At 37.6% G+C, this 23698-nt stretch overlaps 1 long non-coding RNA gene across 1 annotated transcript in view; it reads left to right on the forward strand.

The window, feature by feature from the left end:
* The first annotated feature begins 542 nt into the window (after positions 1–542).
* Positions 543–23698, forward strand: part of LOC129650489 (uncharacterized) — a 128952-nt gene continuing 105796 nt past the window's right edge. Inside the window, exon 1 of the long non-coding RNA XR_008713795.1 lies at positions 543–589. This is a non-coding gene — a long non-coding RNA (uncharacterized LOC129650489). The remainder of the gene's footprint in view (positions 590–23698) is intronic.

The raw sequence follows: 23698 nt of genomic DNA on the forward strand, positions 1-23698 counted from the left end.
AAAAAACAATTTTCCTACTTTGACTTGAATTTCTAAAGCAATGTTGAATTCACTGTGGTGTGTTGAAAGATAAATTTAATGCTTCTGAATTTTGATCTGTTCAAGAACAGCTGTCAATGCTAACAATAGTGATTTTGCCCATTTCTCCCATATTTCACAGTATTTAATGAAACAATTTAGGGCATACAAGTGTATGTCACTTTTCTGTGTGTATTGTAAATTTACCCTTTATCTTGTTAAAATTTCTCTCTTCTAAAGTATTTGATTTTTATCTCTATTTTTTCTGTTAATTTATTTTGCATTTGCATAATTTATATTTGTTCTTCCTTTTCAGATATTTACAATACTTTATTTTAGGTGTGTTTCTTATAAAGAGCTAGTTGGATTTTTTTGATTCAAGTAAGTCTTTTTTAAAATTTATTTTTAAAAATATTTATGTATTTATTTATTTGGCTGCACCAGGTCTTATTTGCAACACTTGGGATCTTTAGTTTCAGCCTGTGGTATCTAGTTCCCTGACCAGAGATTGAACCCAAACCTCTGCCCTGGGAGCAGGGAGTCTTAGCCACTGGACTACCAGAGAAGTCCTGTAAGTCTTTTTAAAACAGACTGATTATCCATTTAATGCTTGCAAACTTGAATTAATATTTTTGTTATATTTTCCTTTGCTTTCTACTTTTCTGTACTTCCCTTGCTGATGTTCCTTTAAACTTTATGTCTTAAAAATTAAAAAAAATAATTCGTCTTTTTTTACTGTATGGACTACTTTGTTTATATATCCTCCACCTGTTTGGAAGGTATAATTTTTGCAAAATGGTTTGCTTTAAATTATCCAGAGTTATGTTTAATCTCTATTCAGCTCTTTTTCAACATTGAGTAAAATGCTAAAATACTATATTTGAATGTTCCTATTTGATATATGGTATTTAATTTTAATTTACTCTCTTTTATCATTTTTTCCCCACCTCCTTTTTAAGATAACATAGGATTTTTAGATGCAGGTATTTTATAATATTGCAGACTTTTTACATTATATATTTTTTCATGAACAGAGTTATATTATTTCTAAAGCCTCAGCTCAGGAATTTCATCCTCCCAATTCCACTCCTACTTTAATAAAGTTTCTGATTTCCCTATCTGTACTCAGTCACTCCTTCTTTGCATCTAGTACATGTGTGCTTTCTGGTCTGTTCCCCATAGGTATCATAATTATTAGTTTCAGTGTGTCTCTTCAGTCAACAGTGAACTTTTTGCTGGTAACAACCATCTCTTTAATTTTGTATTCACAGGACATAAGGTCATTTCTGCTTAGTCATGTCCGACTCTTTGTGACCTTATGGACTGTAGCCTGCTAGGCTCCTCTGTCCATGGGATTTCCCAGGCAAGAATATTGGAGTGGGTTGCCATTTCCTCCTTTTAGGGCTCTTCCCCACCCAGGGATTGAGCCCACATCTCCTGCATTGCAGGCAGATTCTTTACCACTGAGCCACCAGGGAAGCCCCATTCACAGGACATAGTATTGAAATATAATGTGCTGTGTTTAATAGAAGCTCGGTAATATTTGGTAAACAAATGAAGGTGTGAATGAATATTAAATGCCTTAATGAAATATGTAGCTTTATTTTTGGAACTCTATATGGATTTTGTTATTTTAAAAGTAATAGGAATGGATTATGAAATTAAGTTTTTATGTGATTTTTTCTTAGCTTCTAGAAAATCTTCAATGACTGTCATCTTACTAATGATAGTAAAGGGCTAGGGCCTGAAAGCTATAGTCCTTGCTCTTAAAGGGTATTCACTCACTGAATATTCAGTATGATCAACATTTAGTAAGTACCTACAGCATACCAGGCACTGGTACATAATCTACCCTCTCAGAAAGGATTCTGAGATGTTATTATAAACCTTGAAGAATGCTGTAAGACTGACCAGTTTTAATGTTGTTAAGTTCATTAAGGTCCAGAGGGAAACTCTCTTAAAAATATTGAAAGAGATACCTGTACCCCATTGTTCATTACAACACTGTTTACAATAGCTAGGAAATGGAAGCAACCTAGATGCCCAGCAGCAGATGAATGGAAAGTTGTGGTACATATACAATGGAATATTACTCAGCTATTAAAAAGAACACATTTGAGTCAGTTCTAACAAGGTGGATGAAACTGGAGCCTATTATACAGAGTGAAGTAAGTCAGAAAGAAAAACACCAATACAGTATATTAACACATATATATGGAATTTAGAAAGATGGTAAAGATGACCCTATATGTGAAACAGCAAAAGAGACACAGATATAAAGAACAGACTTTTGGACTCTGTGGAAGAAGGCAAGGGTGGGATGATTTGAGAGAATAGCATTGAAACATGTATATTACCATATGTGAACTAGATCGCCATCCAAGTTCAGTGCATGAAACAGAGCACTCAAAGCTGGTGCCCTGGTACAACCCAGAGGGATGGGATGGGGAGGGAGGTGGGAGAGGTGTTCAGGATGGGGGACATGTGTACACCTGTGGCAGATTCATGTCAATGTATGGCAAAAACCACCACAATATTGTAAAGTAATTAGCCTCCAATTAAAATAAATTAAGTAATTTAAAAAATAAAATAAAAACCTTATTTTCCAATTAAAAAATATTTAAGTAACTCATAATTTCTTTAATTCTCTAATCCCCAGCTTTGGGATTTGTTCAATTAAAAAAATATCATCCACCATTTGGTTATGAATACACATTTTGCCTAAAATCATTTGGTTATGCCTCCAAGGTATAAGACTTAATGGTAGGCACTATGGAAGAGATCTATAAATGTAAACTGCTTTCAGAAGTTTTATATTGTTGAATACAGATCATGTAACCTACTCCCTGGTTAATACTGATTTTACATGAATTCTTAGTAACTTACTTATTCTGATTGAAATTACTATTTTTCTCTTAGATGGGAGATGAGGTATGGATGGAAGGGATTTCAGATGATTCAGATTTCGGTTGAATGTGTTAAATTCATTTTCTAATAGAACTGCTAGCAATGAGATGTTTTCTAAGCAAATCAAGCATGACACTGTGTCCTTCAATATCCCATGCTCTGGTTTCAAACACAGCTGCTGCTGCCCCATTCTTGGGTGCAAGCCTTCCTCCCTAAAGTTGTTATGGTTACTGATAACCATCTATGATTCCAGACACACCTCTCATTGATAATGCCCTGTTTTACTCTTAAAAAAAACTAAACTCATTGACTTATAGCATGTATTTGAATGATGTCACAAAGTTTCAAACTAATGTTTGTCAAAATTCATAGGAAATTTTTATAAAAATAATCTCATTTCCAGTGTGAAAAATGTATCAGATCCTTGTAATTCCAAGTGTTGGATTGAAATATCAGCAATAATTTATACATGTGTATGCACATACACATGTGTGTATGTATATAATAAGGATAAAAATGAATCATTAGCCTGCATCATCTTACTTATTATACAAGTTACTGGTAATATCTTAGAACACAAACGATGAAACTTTATGATAAAAAAGGAAGAAGGAAAAGAAGAAATACAGGGAAAAGCAGTGGATGGCCAGTTTTCTCATCCATACCTTCCCAAATCTCCAATTAACATTAAGGGTGTCAGTTGACTCCTCTCCCCTCCCCACTCCTCCCTACCGAATTATAAGGCTTTGAAATTCTACTCTCCTGAAGGAAAGAGGTGATGCCCTTTGCTTACGTTCTTCCTTAGCTAGGTGAGATGGGTTTCTTTTTCTTTCTTTTGTTCACATATTGAATTTTGAAAACACAGGGAGACACTAGAGTTTTCACAGTCATTTGCTTGCTTTAAAATGTTCTAGTTACACTTTTCCATGTCAAATGTATTCTTTTTTTATGCTAAAAATATGTGAGAAACTTTCAAATGATAAGACAGATGGTGTATTAAACGTGGAAAATCCCTTTAATTTTCTTCTTCCTAAGAGAATACCCTCAGTTCAGTTCAGTTCAGTTCAGTCGCTCAGTCGTGTCCAACTCTTTGTGACCCCATGAATCGCAGCACGCTAGGCCTCCCTGTCCATCACCAACTCCCAGAGTTCACTCAGACTCACGTCCATCAAATCCATGATGCCATCCAGCCATCTCATCCTCTGTCGTCCCCTTCTCCTCCTGCCCCCAATCCCTCCCAGCATCAGAATCTTTTCCAATGAGTCAATTCTTCGCATGAGGTGGCCAAAGTACTGGAGTTTCAGCTTCAGCATCATTCCTTCCAAAGAAATCCCAGGGCTGATCTCCTTCAGAATGGACTGGTTGGATCTCCTTGCACCCTAGGGGTATAAAAAAATCTTGTTGATAGGAAATAGTTAAAACTGTGCTTAAATATGTTCTTAAGGAGATTGGTTTTTTTGTTCTCCTGAATTCAAAGGATAGGGCCCCATAGGGAGTGGCCAGTTTGTCTGGTCTTGTTCTCAAATCTTTAGTAAAGAACTTAGCTTAAGAAGGCTGAGTACCTGTTGAATGGACAATTCTTTTCACAGCTTCATTAAAGAATGATGTGGTTGGGTGTATAAAACAAATAAGCAATAAAAATCTTTTGTACAGCACAGGGAAATAATAGTCATTGTTTTGTAATAACTTTTAATGGAGTTTAATCTATAAAATATTGAATCAGTATGCTGTACACCTGGAACTAATATAATATTGTAAGTCAGTTATACTTCCATTAAAAAAAAAAGAATGAAGTAATTGGGCAGGAATATCAGATAATTTTATAGTGGGTTCCTTACACATGAATGATTTAAGTATGTTTCCCTAAAAGAAACTGTTTTCATACCTAGAGATAGTATACATCCCTGTGCATAAAAAGATATCTGAGTTCAGAAATTCATATACATAATTTAAAAAACAAGTTTGAACACTTTAACAATTACATATACTTTTACAACTTCTGCTTCCAACTAAAATGGGGTTACAGGGGCTGGATTTACCCTTCCATGTGCAATAACTAGAAAAAAGATGAACTATGTGAGAAATACCGAGTGTCAGACACTGTTGGATGATGGTGCTCGAGAGATGGAAAACTAATGGTGTGAGTGTGGTGAACTGCCTCAGTTCATCACCTTGAGAGAGTTTTCTGGCCATAGTACAGGTAGAGGGAACCCAGGCAGAGTGTACTGTCTGAGCAGGAGAGATGGAGCTAGGGTATAAGGGAATCAAAAAGGCAAGAGTTCAGGGTACAGAGTGCGAGAGGCGAGAGGGAAGCAAGGAAGAGAGTGTAGAGATCTGAGGAAGAGTTCCATTTAAATATTCAAAAGAGTACTGTTAGGCACATGAGTTTGAGGAAAATATTTGATCCTGAGGAAGTATCACTTGAGTGTCAGAGAAAACAATGACTAGCACTGACACAGGAATGTAGATGGTACCTGCCAGTTAGGCTGGAAAACTCATTCTTCATAGGGCATTGGATAGAAAACTCAGGAGGGGTTTGCTTCATTCAGTTCAGTTCAGTTCAGTCGCTCAGTCGTATCTGACTCTTTGCGACCCCATGAAGTGCAGCACGCCAGGCCTCCCTGTCCATCACCAACTCCTGGAGTCCACCCAAACCCATGTCCATCGAGTCAATGATGCCATCCAACCATCTCATCCTCTGTCGTCCCCTTCTCCTCCTGCCCTCAATCTTTCCCAGAATCAGGGTCTTTTACAATGAGTCAGCTCTTTGCATCAGGTGGCCAAAGTATTGGAGTTTCAGTTTCAACATCAGTCCTTCCAATGAACATGCAGGACTGATCTCCTTTAGGATGGACAAGTTGGATCTCCTTGCAGTCCAAGGGAATCTCTAGAGTCTTCTCCAACACCACAGTTCAAAAGCATCAATTCTTCAGTGCTCAGCTTTCTTTATAGTCCAACTCTCACATCCATACATGACCACTGGAAAAACCATAGCCTTGGCTCGACAGACCTTTGTTGGCAAAGTAATGTCTCTGCTTTTGAATATGCTGTCTAGGATGGTCATAACTTTCCTTCCAAGTTTGCCTCATTACTGAGGAATAATTAACCTTAGATTAAATGTTCTGATATCACTCAGCATACCTTAAAAGTAAGAACTTGATTGGATCAAATTGTTTCCAAGTAACTTAACTGCATTCCAGAACAAAGTTTAATACTTACAGAAAAACAAAAATATCTAGTGACTGGCATGATAAAATATATGTCTTACACCAATCAAAAATTATCAGGCAGGCAAAGAAACAGAAAATGATACCAATAGTGAGGAGAAAAATCAATCGATTAAAAAATTATGCAGAATTAGTAGGTAATGATGGAAATATAGTTGACAACATTGTGTTCCATAGATTGAAAAAGTTCAGTAGAGACTTGTAAGATACAAAATTCAAATCAAATTCCTGATGGAGAAAACCACAATTTCTAAGAAGAAAAAGCAAGTGGATAGAATTAACTTGAAGATTAGATATTTCAGAAGAAAGATTAGTGAATTTGAAGATACAGCAATAGAAAATATCCAAAATGAAACACTGGGATAAACAAACAAAAAATAATTGAATAGCGTGGCGTTGACCTATGGGGCAACTTCAGGCAGCTTAATGAAGAGGAAAGGCAGAGCAAATATCTGAAGAAATAATGGCTGGAAAGTTTCCAAATTTGATGAAAGCTATAAGTACATAGATCCATAAAGCATAGCACATCCTAAGTACAAAAATACAGAAAAAACTATACCAACACATCAAAATGAAATTGCTCAACACTAATGATAGAGAGAAATCCTAAAATCAGGCAAAGAAGAGGAAAAAGACATATTACATAGAAATAATGGAAAGGATGACAAAGAAAAAAAAGATATGTTATACTAAAAGGAAAAATGATAAGGATGACCTGAAAATTTCTCTGATAATAGGACAAAACAGTGGAGCAACTGGAAAAGCTGCAGGTGAAAGAGACAAATCCACAATTGTACATGAAGATTTCAATGTCTTTGTTCAACATTTGGTATAGAAAGTCAGCAAGAAGATGGAAGACTTGAAAAATACTATCAACCAATTTGACCTAGTTGACAGTTCTAGAACATTCTACCAAAGCATTCTTTTCAAGTGCACAGAGAACATTTACCAAATTGCCCATATTTGGGCCACAAAACAAGTCTCACAAAACAGGCTTTAATAGTACATGAACTGAGAACTTCCATTTAGAAAAGTCAGAGGAACCAGAGATCAAATTGCCAACATCCGATGGATCATCAAAAAAGCAAAAGAGTTCCAGAAAACATATACTTCTGCTTTATTGACTACGCCAAAGCCTTAGACTGTGTGGATAACAACAAACTGGAAACTTCTTAAAGACATGGGAATACCAGACCAACTGACCTGCCTCCTGAGAAATCTGTATGCAGGTTAGGAAGCAACAGTTAGAACTGGACATGGAACAACAAACTGGTTCCAAATCGGGAAAGGAGTATGTCAAGGCTGTATATTGTCACCCTGCTTATTTAACTTATATGCAGAGTACATCATGAGAAACGCTGGGCTGGAAGAAGCACAAGCTGGAATCAAGATTGCTGGGAGAAATATCAATAACCTCAGATATGCTGATGATACCACCCTTATGGCAGAAAGTGAAGAAGAACTAAAGAGCATCTTGGTGTAAGTGAAAGAGGAGAGTGAAAAAGTTGGCTTAAAGCTCAACATTCAGAAAACTAAGATCATGGCATCCGGTCCCATCACTTCATGGCAAATAGATGGGGAAACAATGGAAACAGTGAGAGACTTTATTTTTGGGGGTTCCGAAATCACTGCAGATGGTGACTGCAGCCATGAAATTAAAAGACACTTGCTCTTTGGAAGAAAAACTATGACCAACCTAGACAGCGTATTAAACAGCAGAGATATTACTTTGCCAACAAAGGTCTGTCTAGTCAAAGCTATGGTTTTTCCAGTAGTCATATATGGATGTGAGATTTGGACTATAAAGAAAGCTGAGCATCAAAGAATTGATGCTTTTGAACTGTGCTGTTGGAGAAGACTCTTGAGAGTTCCTTGGACTGCAAGGAGATCCAACCAGTCAATCTAAAGGAAATCAGTGCTGAATATTCTTTGAAAGGACTGATGCTGAAGCTGAAACTTCTATACTTTGGCCATCTAATGTGAAGAACTCACTCATTGGAAAGACCCTGATTCTGGGAAAGATTGAAGGCAGGAGGAGAAGGGGATGACAGGGGATGAAATGGCCAGATGGCATCACTGACTCAACGGACAGAAGTTTGAGTAAGCTCCAGGAGTTGGTGATGGACAGGGAAGCCTGGTGTGCTGCAGTCCATGGGGTCGCAAAGACTCGGACACGACTGAGCACCTGAACTGAACTGAAACAAGTCTCAATACATTTAGAAAGTTATCTGGAAAATTCCCAAATATATGGAAATGAAACAATAGACTCATAAATAATTCAAAGGTCAAAGGAAAATGTTGAAGCTAGAAATTATTTTGAATGGAATAAAAATGAAAGTAGCATATATCTAAATTAAATTCTAGTACTTAAGAAACTAGAAAAAATTAAGAAAACTTAAGCCCAAAGTAAGCAGAAGAAAGAAAATAATATAGGTCAGAAGGAGTTCCACTGAAACAGGAAACAGAAAAATAGTAGAGAAAAGTAAATGGAAACAAAACCAGTTCTTTGAAAAGACTAATCAAAGTGATAAATTTCTTGTCCAAGTGATTAACAAAAAAAGGGAGAAGACACAAATGACCTATATAAAGAATAAGAGAGATAAGATGGCTACAGATTCTACAAATACCAAAAGAATAACTTTATAGGAATAAATTCAGGTGAAATGGGAAAATTCATTGTTAGACATAAACTGCCAAAGTTCACTCAAGAAGGAAGTTGAATAGCCCTATATCTATTAAACAAGTTTAATGTGTAGTTAAAAAGTTTTCCTCCACAACTGTGCCAGCATGCCTCAACTCTTGAAGCCTGTGTGCCTAGAGCTTGTGCCCTGCAATAACGGAAGCCACTGAAAAGCCCATATACCTCAACAAAGAGTAGCCCCCACTTGCCGCAGCTAGAGAAAGTTTGCCCACATCAGTGAAGACCCAGCACAGCCAAAAATAAAATAAACAAACAAACAAACAAAAACCTTAAAACTCTTTAAAAGAATAAAAATTGCCAATAATAAAAAGCATAAGATATGAAATACTTAGACATAAATCTGACAATAATGTGCAAGTTCTATACACTGAAAACTACATACTAATGATGAAAGAAGGGAAAAAAAGATGTAAACAGAGATACACCATGTCAATGGGGCAGAAGACTCACTATTGTTAAGATGTCAGCTCTTAGAATTATCCAGAGATACCATGAACGTTCAATCAAAATTTCAGCAGACTGTTTTTTTTTAAGATATTGATAAACTGATTCTAAAATTTAAATGAAAATGGAAAGAATCTAAATTTGCTCAAATTTGAAATAGAAGAACATCAGTGGATTTACTTGATTTCAAAACATATTATAAAGGTACAGTAATCACAGCAGTGTGATATTGGTATCAAGATAGACAAAGATCTGTGGAACAGAATAGAGTCCAGAAATATACCCACACATACATGGTCTATTAATTTTCAATAAAGGTATAAAGGCAAACCAGTGGAGAAAGGAGAATCTTTTTACAATTTGTTGGAACAATTGGATGGGTATATGCCCTGGTGGCTCAGATGGTAAAGAGTCTGTCTGCAGTGTGGGAGACCTGGGTTCAATCGCTGTGTTGGGAAGATCCCCTGGATAAGGAAATGGCATAGCTTTAGTCAAAGCTATGGTTTTTCCAGTAGTCATGTATGGATGTGAGAGTTTGGACTAAAAAGAAAGCTGAGCACCAAAGAATTGATGCTTTTGAACTGTGGTATTGGAGAAGACTCTTGAGAGTCCCTTGGACTGCAAGGAGATCCAACCAGCCCATCCTAAAGGAAATCAGTCCCGAATATTCATTGGAAGGATTAATGGTGAAGCTGAAACTCCAATACTTTGGCCAGCTGATGCGAAGAACTGACTCATTGGAAAAGACTGATGCTGGAAAAGATTGAAGGCTGGTGAAAAGGGGAAGACAGAGGATGAAATGGTTGGATGGCATCACCAACTCAATGGACGTGAGTTTGAGTAAGCTCCAGGAGTTGGTGATGGACAGGGAGGCCTGGAGTGTTGAGGTTCATGGGGTCGCAAAGATCAGACATGACTGAACGACTGAACTGGGGATATTTCCTATTACTCCTTAGGAAAAGAAATCATAATACTAATCTTGAATCTTAATATTATAAGATAAAATTATTAGAAATTCAGAAGCATTCAAAGAGTATGAAATCTTTTGAGAATACTTGACTGAAGTTAAGAAATATGAAGTTTGAAATAGATTTCTCTTTTTACTTGCAACGATTGTTTATACCTCTGGCTTAAATTGGATGTATGGCATAAAATATTTGGTACAGTTTATATAGAAAATTGTATGAAATATGAATTCAGAGAGCTGTAATGAATTCAACACATTTTGTTCTTTTTTCATTCATGTCTAATTGACAAATAACATTGTAATATATTTAAAGTGTATGATGAGATGACTTGATATATGCATACATTTTTAAAGGATTCCCTCTCTTCAGTTAACACATCCATCACCTCTTATATTTACCTTTTTTTTTATTAGTAGTAAGAACACTTAAGTTCTCTTTAAGCCAGTTTCAGTTATACTATGTAGTATAATCAATTTTAGTCATCAGACCTTATTCATCATAAAGCTGAAAGTTTATACCCTTTTTACCAACCTCTGCTCCTTCCTCTGTCACTCCAACTCATCGTGGTATCTACCGTTCTACATTCTAATTTTGAGTTTGACTTTTTTTTTGGATTCCACATAAAAGTGATACAAAGCAGTATTTGTCTTTCTCTGGCTTATTGCAGTTAGCATAATGTCCTGCAGTTTCTTTGATGTTCTTGCAAATGGAAGAATTTCTTTCTTTTTATGGCTAAATAATATTTCATTGTGTATGTGTGTGTGTGTTTGTATACCACTGTATGGGCTAAGCCACTTATCTCTGCTTTACTTAGACTGGTTTCTGGAGATGTTATCTTTGTTCCTTTGTTTGGAACATATTTCCCTGTTTCTTCATTTTCCTTGACCTTTGTGTTGATCTCTGTGCAGGTAAATGCAGGAGATGAACCTCCTCCATCAGCCTGGCCCAAACTTCTTGCTGCTTCTCAAATCTTTGTGTTTATCCAAGCCATTGTCTTTGTATTTAGTGATTCTTTGTAATATAAAGAGTGTGCCAACACCCACCTGTGTTTCACAAGGGACAGTCATAGTCAGCACATAGATACGGGTGGATTAGAAGCTTGGCTGCCAGTCCAGGTTCGATGCACGATACTGGATGCTTGGGGCTGGTGCACTGGGACGACCCAGAGGGATGGAATGGGGAGGGAGGAGGGAGGAGGGTTCAGGATGGGGAACACATGTATACCTGTGGCGGATTCATTTTGATATTTGGCAAAACTAATACAATTATGTAAAGTTTAAAAATAAAATTAAATTAAAAAAAAAAAAAAAAGAAGCTTGGCTTTCAGACAGCAACTAGGAAAGTGTGCAAACGCCTTCTGGGAAGAAACTGGGATGCGGGCATTTCTGCTTGCTTCCTCTGTGCAAGGCACAGGTGAATAGCTTCATGGGTTGCTCCTGCACCTTTGTAAAGATTGCTTCTTTTCCTGCTGTAATTATACGGGACTTGTGAATGTCAGCCCTGTTGACTCTCAGACCTCAGTGATTAGGCGGCACGCCCCTTAGGGGACACTCCCCTTAGGTGGCAGCCTGAAAAGTTGGGATGCTGGATATATCAGGTTCTTCATTCCTCAGGAAGAAGCTAAGGGTACTGTGCTGGGGGCGGGGTTTATCGTGATTCTGTGTCTCAGACTTCCATGCACATTTTAATGCAACTGTTTTCTGTGCTGGTGGATGTGTCAGAGTCACTCAACTGGTTTTTGGATTTTCCTCAAAGAAAACTACTCTCTGTGTAACAGTTGTGTATTAAGTGTCTGTCAGAGGAGGAGGAAAATTCAGGAACCTCCTATGTCATCACCTTGGTCCAGAGTCTATCTTTTTTTTTTCTTTCTGACCTATTTTTATGAAGGAAGCACCATGAGTAAAATGCAACTTCCATAGTTCCATCATGTGTGAGCAAACTTGACTTGAAAACGTGCTGTAGATGAATGTGTCAGTTCTTAGGAACTATAGGGATGTCTCTAGGTAGGGAGCATGTTCTAGGGATGTTTGCAAAGTTGATCTGCATTTTGGCATCAGTCTTTCACAGTTTCTAAAATATTTTAAACCAGATTTTTTTTTTTATCTTTAAATGAAGAGTAAGTGGGGAAAATATATTATACACACACAAACACACACATATATATGTATGTGTGTATCAGGGTGAATCCATTCTTGAGTCCTACAACAGACTCCAATACCTGATACCTGAAACCTCAAAGAGGATATCTGGGCATACATTCTTATAGGAGTATCTGTGTTTTCTAGCAAAATCATTGCTCATGTAGATTCTTCTTGAAATGTGAGATCATAAGGAGGAGCTCACCATGGTGTATATCCTCTTTGTACACTCTGTGCTGTCCCATTGTGAAATTTTTCAAATTTTGAATTTGTCAATAAATTTGCTATTGGTGCACCTTGGCTTTATATGTTTTGGTATTGTGTTGTCATCGTTGTTTTAGTTGCTAAGTCATGTCCGACTCTTTTGTGCCCCCATGGACTCTAGCCCACAAGGCTCCTCTGTCCCTGGGATTTCCCAGGCAAAAGCCCTGGAGTGGGTTGCCATTCCCTTCTCCAGGGGATCTTCCCAGCCCAGAGATCAAACCCACATCTCTTGCATTGGCAGGAGGATTCTTTACCACTGAGCCACGTGGGGAGCCCATTTATCATTTACTTGAGACTAATAGATGGTGCCAAAAACATCTGAGGAAGGAGTAAACCTGAAGGAAGATATGTAAGCATTGACAGTTAAATAAAATCCAAAATGTTCTTGAAAACAATCTATAATGGTGAGGTGAATTTAGAAAAACTTTAGACAATTAATACAGACAGGCTGGTTTTATCAGTATACATATACACATGCTCTGTCCTCTATTGGATTTGCAGATGCAGCAGCCAATGCAAAAGGGTGTCTAATCATAGTATTTAATTCCAAAACCAATCTCAAGTTAAAAATAAAAGGACAAGTTTGGGAATAATTAAGCGGGTTCTAGCCAAAAAAGTTTTAAAGGCTTTCAGTCTGACTTTGTGGATCATGTTTTTAACAACAAAGTTTTCCTGAGTTTGTATTTAAGGGGCAAATTATCAACAATTCTTTTTGATACACTGGAAAAATAGATGACCTAAATTGAATATGATAATACCATGTTTAATGGGATAGATTTGGTTTAACTATCCTGGTGACAACCAGGCCTTCTTGAGCCAGCAATATCAGTGGAAGTCTCACTTACCAATTGTATCCATGAGATCCTTTCCTTTAAACCTGTTAAAGGGAAAGAAAGAAAAAAAAATGGCTGATATTCACAGAAAGGGTGTTTTCCTCTTTTTTTTTTTTTTTTTTACAAGTTTCAATTTTGTTGAATTAGAGCAGTATGTGTAACTGTGTGTTTAGCCATTCTACCTGAATAAACTTCCACAATTGTACATTGAGATCATAGAACACATCTTCAAAGCTAATTAAATCATAACAGGTTCCTACGGCTGCTTGCTTTTTGTCTTGCTTTTTGCTTTCCAGTGTGTAAACCAAATGGGTTTTGATGGGATAATAAGCCTCTTGCTCTTTCTACCACTGTAACTCTCTCCCTCTACAGATTTTTATGTGTTTACCATCAAACACAATTTCATATACTCTATATTATCATCTACATTTAACACATTTTGAAGAATGTGGTTTAGTAAGACAATCACTTTTTTCCTGAGCACTTTTTTTTTTGTTTAAACCCATTTTGCTACAATAGTGGTTTAATTCTCATAGAGAAAATGGAATGAGCCTTTTCTGCTGAAAAATAAGATCCTGAAGAAAGGATATAATTTCTACATTGTTAATATTTTAAGATGTTTTATATCAGTTATCAATAGCCAACTGCAAATATTTGATATTATTTATTAATTATTTTTATTTTCATAATAATCCTATGTAGCATTGTTATCTTCAATTATCAAAAAAAAAAAAAGAAGAAGACTAAGGTAAAAAAAGGCAGAATGATGTGGGGGCCAAGAGAGCTGAGAGTAACATTCAGTTCTTTTGATTTCCAATTGAGCTTTCTTTGCATTCAGGCAGAGTATTAGCTTTAGAAAATAATTAGGATCTTTCCACTGAGGCAATAGACTACATTCTCCTGGCTGTAAATAGTTTTTTTTTTTTCCTATATTTAGTGGCTAACTATATTCTGTGAGCAACTTATGGTCAAGTTCTTCTTCTTTTTATTTATTTATTTATTTTTGGTAATAAGTTGCATTTTCTACAACAACAATAAAAAAATGAAGTTAGACTCATGTTGGCTTATTTCTTTCAGTTATGCACAATATTCTTTAGTTATACACAAGTTAACACTTGATTTCTTCACTCTTACCCTTGAAAGTAGGGCAATCAGAACATCCCATGTAATTAAAGGCAGAGAAATTTACATGTGATAAGTAGAAGATAAGTTCTTATACGTTTTTATGCTTTTAAAGGAGTATTACACTGCAGCCATGCACTTATAACACATTACATACACATGTGCATACACAGAAATTTGTAAAAGATGAAGTTGGGGTAAAAGTATTTGCCTCAAGTTTCATGGAAGTGTTTTCTATTTCAGACCAGAGAAGTCTCATCCTTCTCAACCATCTGGCTTATATTATTGCAGGTTCTGCTGCCAGTGTTTACTTTAATAGTGAGAAGCTGTGCCTACCTATGTCACCCTCGAGAGGATCATTCATTAGTGACTGATTTGGTTTAAAGCTTTATTTATCTATTATGACAAAATGGTAATACAAATAATTGCTTTCTGAGCTAGAGATGTTTTATTTTCAGAGTTTAATCACATTCACATAAATATAGCTTCATGGTTCATTCCTGTCACAGTCTTTACAAATGGAATCCATCTTACTAGACTGTCAGATCAGCATAAGCAGGCATTTGGCTACCGACATGAGTACTGGAAAATTTAACTCTTAAAAAATTTTTGTCCAGATTCTCTATTTTGTCAGAGTTGACATGTTTGATAATTCCATTTCTGTTGTTAGAAGAAATAGTATGGTGTGGTAATTAAAACCTGGACTCTGAAAAGAGACGAGTTGGATTTGAATCCTATCTCTGTCACTTACCCATGCTGTGATCTTGAACAAGCACTTTTCCCATCTGTACCTTGGGATCCTCATCAGGAAAATGGAAATTTTAGTAAGATCTAATTTGCATATAGTTGAAAAGAGTAAATAAGTTAATATATGCTTAATGTTTAGATAACATCTGGGACATAGTGTTAGTTGTTATTTTATTATGAGGAAATATGTAAAAAAAATGGTTTGGATATTCTCTTTGAAATGTCTTTAATAATATTTCACCAAAGGAAATTTTGGCATATCAATAATCATTGTTAGAGTTACAAAGGATTTTCCACCTATGTTTTTAAAAAATAAAAGTCATGCAAATTCTTTTTTAAGGCAATTCGAGTAATTGGATATTTTGAGACCAAGAAAGAAGTAAAGTTACCTTATAACTAGACCCATTGGGGTTATATATAAATTCATTTCAAATTCTTTCAGAAAATTCTATTTCCTCTCTTTTAGTTACTCTTCTTGCCGTGAAGAGAATATTCCCTCAGCGGGTAGAGAGAGGAACTTTAATCGCCATATTCTCTGTTTCCTTACCCCAATTTTATTTGGTCAGATGAAAGCTCCTGAGAATCCCAGTCAGCTTTGTCCTCCCTCTCTCTCTCCCCCCTCCCTTTCCTGCCCTGTTTCTCCCGCTCTCTGTTCTCCCTCCCTCAGCTGCCTACATAAGCTCTCAGTCTTCATTTTCTTTAGTAACTCTTACTCATTTACTCATTCTTTAAGACTTAGATCAATTTTCACCTCCCACACAAAATCTCTCACTAATTTTCAAGAAAGTGTTGTTTTTTCCCTTCTCTATGCCTTCACTGGACTCTGCTCATTGAGACGTATTATCTTCTAATTATCATTTAATATGTTGGTTTTCCATGTTGAACTGTGACTTCAAGATACCAGCGACATCTTACTGGCCTTTGTATTGTCAGTATTTAGCTCTGTGTGCTATGAAATGGTATGGACCTAACAGAAGCAGAAAATATTCAGAAGAGAACTACACAGTAGAACTATACAAAAAAGATCTTCATGACCCAGATAACCATGATGAGGTGATCACTCACCTAGAGCCAGACATCCTGGAATGCATAATCAAGTGAGCCTTAGGAAGCATCACTATGAACAAAGCTAGTGGAGGTGATGGAATTCCATTTGAGCTATTTCAAATCCTAAAACATGATGCTGTGAAAGTGCTGCACTCGATATGCCACCTAATTTGAAAAACTCACCAGTAGCCACAGGACTGGAAAATGTCAGTTTTCATTCCATTCCCAAAGAAAGGCAATGCCAAAGAATGCTCAAACTACTGAGCAATTGCAGTTGTCTCACATGCTAGCAAAGTAATGCTCAAAATTCTTCAAGCCAGGCTTCAGCAGTACATGAACCATGAACTTCCAGATGTTCAAGCTGGATTTAGAAAAGGCAGAGGAACCAGAGACTAAATTGCCAACATCCACTAGATCATCAAAAAAGCAAGAGTTCCAGAAAAATATCTTCTGTTTTATTAACTAAGCCAAAGCCTTTGATTGTGTGGATCCCAACAAACTGTGGAAACTTCTTAAAGAGATGGGAATACCAGACCACTTTACCTGCCTCCTGAGAAATCTGTATGCAGGTCAAGTAGCAACAGTTAGAGCTAGACATGGAACAACAGACTGGTTCCAAATTGGGAAAGGAGTACGTCAAAGCTGTATAATGTCACCCTGCTTATTTAACTAATGTGCAGAGTACATCATGAAAACTGCCAGGCTGGAAGAAGCACAAGCTGGAATCAAGATTGCTGGGAGAAATATCAATAACCTCAGATACCCAGATGACACCACCCTTATGGCAGAAAGTGAAGAAGAACTAAAGAGCCTCTTGGTTTAAGTGAAAGAGGAGAGTGAAAAAGTTGGCTTAAAGGTCAACATTCAGGAAACTAAGATCATGGCCTCTGGTCCCATCACTTCATGGCAAATAGATGGGGAAACAATGGAAACAGTGACAGACTTTATTTTCTTGGACTCCAAAATCACTGCAGATGGTGACTGCAGCCATGAAATTAAAAAACACTTGCTCCTTGGAAGAAAAGCTATGACCAACCTAGATAGCATATTAAAAAGCAGAGACATTACTTTGCCAACAAGATCTGCCTAGTCAAAGCTATGGTTTTTCCAATAGTCATGTATGGATGTGAGATTTGGACTATAAAGAAAGCTGAGTGCAAAAGAATTGATGCTTTCAAACTGTGGTGTTGGAGAAGACTCTTGAGAGTCTCTTTGACTGCAAGGAGATCAAACCAGTCCATCCTAAAGGAGATCAGTCCTGAGTGTTCATTGGAAGGACTGATGTTGAAACTGAAACTCCAATACTTTGTCCACCTGATGCAAAGAGCTGACCATTTGAAAAGACCTTGATGCTGGGAAAAATGGAGGGCAAGAGGAGAAGGGGTTGACTGAGGATGAGATGGTTCGATGACATTACCAACTCAATGGAGATGAGTTTGGGTGAGCTCTGGGAGTTGGTGATAGACAGGGAGGCCTGGTGTGCCATGGTTCATGGGGTTGCAAAGAGTCGGAGATGACTGAGGGACTGAACTGAACCAACCCAGTCTCCTTAATTTGTCTTTACAACTGGCTGACATCTGTAATTCCCTGTTAGTGATCACTTCAAGGTCTTGGTACACATTAACCCAGTTAAGACATTATCTTGTCTAGGATTAGTAGAAAATAACAAAGCAACAAGCCTGTTAGCAATGATTAGCTTATCTGAGGGTGAAGAGATTGGTGGACAGAAATGGTAAATTTCGATGTCAGAAGGGTTTTGTGTGTGGGTTATTAGAGGGTGCATTGATCAGTGAGAATGACCTGGGGCACTGAAAACTGTGATTAGCAGCTGGCATGAAAGGGAGGCCAAATGCTGAAAAGAATATCCTGTAAGTCAACCTAGCTTACGTTACTGTTCAGCTGAGATCTTGCCTGACTGAGTCATAACATTTAGGAAAGGGGAAGCTCCAGGTGGACTGTTTGCTTGAGCCTAAGTGCAGCTCTCCTCAGTTACAAAAGTGGAAAAACAATCTCCTTGTGCCAGAGATCACTGGGTTCCTTGCAGTTTTGCAGGACAGTGCACTACCTACCCTCAGTAAAATAAATAAGGTTTAATTAAAAACAATTCCATAATTCAATCCAGGGCAGATCTTTGCCTTGTCTTTTACTGAATTCTTGTTCAGTAGAGTTGCTGAGAAAGTTAATCTATCCACACGCAATTCATCACATGTGTTTATATTTCTAAAAGTTGCAGAGACGGAAATTATTGGCCTTACAAACCCTGTCTGTCTCACTATTAAATCATTTGCAGACTGTTAAGCAGGGCTCATTTTGGAGGGTTGGAAGGTCCCAGAGCTGCACTGCCCCTGTTTCCTCCACTGGAAAAAAATCTGTTGCTGTATGTATTTAAAGAAGCTATCTGAATTTTCAGAAATGACTCCAGGCATTTTCAGTCATTTGAGCAGTTAGGTAGAGACTCTCACACACAACTTTGGAGCCAGATTTACACAGTGTTTAAAATAACTCTTTCTAGAATTTAGCCACTTTTGAGCAGTTAGGTAGAGACTCTCACACACAACTTTGGAGCCAGATTTACAGTGTTTAAAATAACTCTTTCTAGAATTTAGCCACTTTTGGAAATTCTATGAACAGTTTTGAATGAGTACTCTATTATTCCATGGCCAATTTTAATAGCATTACCTGCAGCATCTTCTGATTTACTCCCTTTTCATCTGTTTCTGCAGCTACAAACAACAGTACTCAAACTGCCTGTACCTCTCCAGGATTTGATACGTTACAGCAAGAACTAATTTTCTTTCAGTACCATTTTGATTATTTCATTTCTTTTATTTTTATATACATGCAATGGCTCCTCCTTTATATTAAGTCCCATTTTAATTTTGTGGTTCAAGCCTGGATGTCAATATGGTAGACTACCCTCTGAGCCACATCCTGTCTCATCCTCTCCCTCCTACCCAAAAGGCAACTACTTCATACTCCTCATATGGGCTTCCCTGGTGGCTCAGATGGTAAAGAATCTGCCTGCAGTGCAGGAAACCTGGGTTCAACCCCTGAGTTGGGAAGATCCCCTGGAGAAGGGAATGGCTACTCAACTCCAGTATTCTTGCATGGAGAATTCCATGGACAGAGGAGCTTGTTGGTCTACTGTCCATGGGATCTCAAAGAGTTGGACAGGACTGAGTGACTAACACTTTCACTTTTCTTTTGTACTGCCCATGCCTCACTTCCCCTAGAATTAGCTTATTGTGAGTCTTTGTGTCCCATTCTCATATCTAGAAATTCTAGTCTCTTCATCTCAGCTGACAGTTCCTTCTTTCCTGTAAGATTTCTCTGGTTCAAGGATCAGCATAACATGTGGCTCTTCAGTATTTAATTTGTTTATAAATAATTAAATCAATTAATTAATTGTTTATTGATCATGATGTTTATGTACTGTGGTAAGCATTGCAAATATTATAAAATAACTAAAAGATAGTTCTTTGCCTTCAATTGTGATAAAATTATGACTTAAAGCATACTGTTAACGTTAGATCAGATCAGTTGCTCAGTCGTGTCCGACTCTTTGCGACCCCATGAATCGCAGCACGCCAGGCCTCCCTGTCCATCACCAATTCCCGGAGTTCACTCAGACTCACGTCCATCGAGTCAGTGATGCCATCCAGCCATCTCATCCTCTGTCATCCCCTTCTCCTCCTGCCCCCAATCCCTCCCAGCATCAGAGTCTTTTCCAATGAGTCAACTCTTCACATGAGGTGTCCAAAGTACTGGAGTTTCAGCTTTAGCATCATTCCTTCCAAAGAAATCCCAGGGCTGATCTCCCTCAGAATGGACTGGTTGGATCTCCTTGTAGTCCAAGGGACTCACAAGAGTCTTCTCCAACACCACAGTTCAAAAGCATCAATTCTTCGGTGTTCAGCCTTCTTCACAGTCCAACTCTCACATCCATACATGACCACAGGAAAAACCATAGCCTTGACTAGATGAACCTTTGTTGGCAAAGTAATGTCTCTGCTTTTGAATATGCTATCTAGGTTGGACATAACTTTCCTTCCAAGGAGTAAGCGTCTTTTAATTTCATGGCTGCAGTCACCATCTGTAGTGATTTTGGAGCCCAGAAAAATAAAGTCTGACACTGTTTCCACTGTTTCCCATCTATTTCCCATGAAGTGGTGGGACCGGATGCCATGATCTTAGTTTTCTGAATGTTGAGCTTTAAGCCAACTTTTTCACTCTCCACTTTCACTTTCATCAAGAGGCTTTTGAGTTCCTCTTCACTTTCTGCCATAAGGGTGGTGTCATCTGCATATCTGAGGTTATTGAGATTTCTCCCAGCAATCTTGAGTCCAGCTTGTGTTTCTTCCAGTCCAGCGTTTCTCATGATGTACTCTGCATATAAGTTAAATAAACAGGGTGACAATATACAGCCTTGACAAACTCCTTTTCCTATTTGGAACCAGTCTGTTGTTCCATGTCCAGTTCTAACTGTTGCTTCCTGACCTGCATACAAATTTCTCAAGAGGCAGAGCAAGTGGTCTGGTATTGCCATCTCTTGAAGAATTTTCCACAGTTTATTGTGATCCACACAGCCAAAGGCTTTGGCATAGTCAATAAAGCAGAAATAGATGTTTTTCTGGAACTCTCTTGCTTTTTCTATGATCCAGCAGATGTTGGCAATTTGATCTCTGGTTCCTCTGCCTTTTCTAAAACCAGCTTGAACATCAGGAAGTTCATGGTTCACATATTGCTGAAGCCTGGCTTGGAGAATTTTGAGCATTACTTTACTAGAGTGTGAGATGAGTGCAAATGTGCGGTAGTTTGAGCATTCTTTGGCATTGCCTTTCTTTGGGATTGGAATGAAAACTGACCGTTTCCAGTCCTGTGGCCACTGCTGAGTTTTCCAAATTTTCTGGCATATTGAGTGCAGCACTTTCACAGCATCATCTTTCAGGATTTGAAATAGCTCCACTGGAATTCCATCACCTCCACTAGCTTTGTTCATAGTGATGCTTTCTAAGGCCCACTTAACTTCACATTCCAGGATGTCTGGCTCTAGGTCAGTGATCACACCATTGTGATTATCTGGGTCATGAAGATCTTTTTTGTACAGTTCTTCTGTGTATTCTTGCCATCTCTTCTTAATATCTTCTGCTTCTGTTAGGTCCATACCATTTCTGTCCTTTATCGAGCTCATCTTTGCATAAAATGTTTCTTTGGTATCTCTGATTTTCTTGAAGAGATCCCTAGTCTTTCCCATTCTATTGTTTTCCTCTATGTCTTTGCATTGATCACTGAAGAAGGCTTTCTTATCTCTTCTTACTATTCTTTGGAACTCTGCATTCAGATATTTATATCTTTCCTTTTCTCCTTTGTTTTTCACTTCTCTTCTTTTCACAGCTCTTTGTAAGGCCTCCCCAGACAGTCATTTTGCTTTTTTGCATTTCTTTTCTATGGGAATGGTCTTGATCCCTGTCTCCTGTACAATGTCACGAACCTCATTCCATAGTTCATCAGGCACTCTATCTATCAGATGTAGGCCCTTAAATCTATTTCTCACTTCCGCTGTATAATCATAAGGGATTTGATTTAGGTCATACCTGAATGGTCTAGTGGTTTTCCCTACTTTCTTCAATTTCAGTCTGAATTTGGCAATAAGGAGTTCATGGTCTGAGCCACAGTCAGCTCCCGGTCTTGTTTTTGCTGACTGTATAGAGCTTCTCCATCTTTGGCTGCAAAGAATATAATCAATCTGATTTCAGTGTTGACCATCTGGTTATGTCCATGTATAGAGTCTTCTCTTGTGTTGTTGGAAGAGGGTGTTTGTTAACTGTTAACATAAAATACTAAATACTGTCATGTAAACACAGACAAAATATGATATGACTCAGTGGTTAAACAGCAGTGCTCTGAATCCTAAGGACATTCAGTCTCTCAAGCATTTCTTTCCCTTAGACAGTTGGTATTCTTCCCTTAGATAGCCTCTCCAGGGCCAACCCTATCTGCTTCTAGTTTTCTGAGCTGTCCAACATGGTAGCCATTGGTCACATGTGGCTACTAAGCAGTTGAAATGTTGCCAATGTAACTGAGGAATAAAAATTTAATTTCATTTATTTCTACTTAATATAAATTTAGACTTAAATATTAATATTCATTTCAACTATTGGAAAACTTTTATATACATTTGGAACAGCTTGGGTTTGTAAGGTTACTTTTTCTTTTTTTTTTTCAATAATAGAACTATTTTATTAAACATATGAACATACTTATTTTGTACAGCACGCATTTCTTTCTTTCCTCTGCCCCAGGAAGCCAGCGCTCTAGAACCCCATGTTTATAAAAACACACTTTGGCAGCTACTATGACAAGATGAAAAAAGTGCAATTCCGAAAGTAACAACACATAACCAAAGTGGGGAACAAAAAAAGGCAGAGGTGAGTGGGCCCAGTGCTGCTCATTTTCTCTCAAGAGGAAACAATTTAAGAATAGAAACTCTTGAGCATTATTTAAGCAGTACTGCCCAACTCTCTTGGTAGCATCTCTCTTTCAATTCCATTTATCTTGCTGTTGTAACTAACTAATCTGTTACTTCTTTAAGAAAATCTGCCCTGGTTTATATCCTTTTCAGTGGCCCATATGCCTTTAAGCTTCAAAAACACAGAAATCACTCAGTCGTGTCTGATTCTTTGCGACCCCATGGTTTGTAGCCCACCAGGCTCCTCGGTCCATGAGATTTTCCAGGCATGAATACTGGAGTGGGTTGCCGTTTCCTTCTCCAGGTTACTTTTTCAAATGTACACTTTTATTAATAAAATCTAAATACAGATCAAATGTTACTAGTGAAAATTTAACATGTGAATTGAGATGCTCTATAAGTGTAAAATATGCCCTGGATTGTGAAGACAAAGTGTAAAAATATATATAAAATATCTCATTCATTTTTAATTTTTTAATGTATTTATTTTTGGCTGTGTTGGGTCTTCGTTGCTTTTCTCTAGTTGTGGTGAGCGGGGCTGCTCTCTGGCTGTGGTGCATGGTCTTCTCATTGTGGTGGCTTCTCTTGTTGTGGAATATGGGCTCTAGGGTGCAAGGGCTCAGTAGTCGTGGCTCCCGGGCTCTAGAGCACAGGCTCAATAGTTGTGGTGCACAAACTTAGTTGCTCCATGGCATGTGAGATCTTCCTGGATCAAGGATCAAACCCATGTCTCCTGCATTGGTAGGCGGATTCTTTACCAGTGAGCCATCAAGGAAGCCCTCGTTAATTTTTTAAAAATTGCATACATGTTGA

Source organism: Bubalus kerabau, chromosome 1 (assembly GCF_029407905.1).
Source record: "Bubalus kerabau isolate K-KA32 ecotype Philippines breed swamp buffalo chromosome 1, PCC_UOA_SB_1v2, whole genome shotgun sequence".
Lineage (NCBI taxonomy): Eukaryota > Metazoa > Chordata > Mammalia > Artiodactyla > Bovidae > Bubalus > Bubalus kerabau.